We start from the raw sequence: 273 nt of genomic DNA on the forward strand, positions 1-273 counted from the left end.
AAACTACTAAACGTCCCCCACCCCCACAAAATATTTCCCAAAACAGAGAAAATTCAAAAACCGAAAAAAAAAATAAACGGGCTCGCTAAAACCGTTATTTTGAAAAAGTTCCCCGGGGGGCTGGACCAAAAACGCCCCTTTAAATCTAATTACCTTCTCAAAAGGGGGAAAAACCTACCATTCCGTTCATTAAAATTTCGTTTGGTTCAAAAAAGGAAAATTTTTAGCGGCAAATTTTGGTCTGTCGTATTACGATTGGAGAGAAATCATTGA

Source organism: Penaeus monodon, chromosome 29 (assembly GCF_015228065.2).
Source record: "Penaeus monodon isolate SGIC_2016 chromosome 29, NSTDA_Pmon_1, whole genome shotgun sequence".
Classification (NCBI taxonomy): domain Eukaryota; kingdom Metazoa; phylum Arthropoda; class Malacostraca; order Decapoda; family Penaeidae; genus Penaeus; species Penaeus monodon.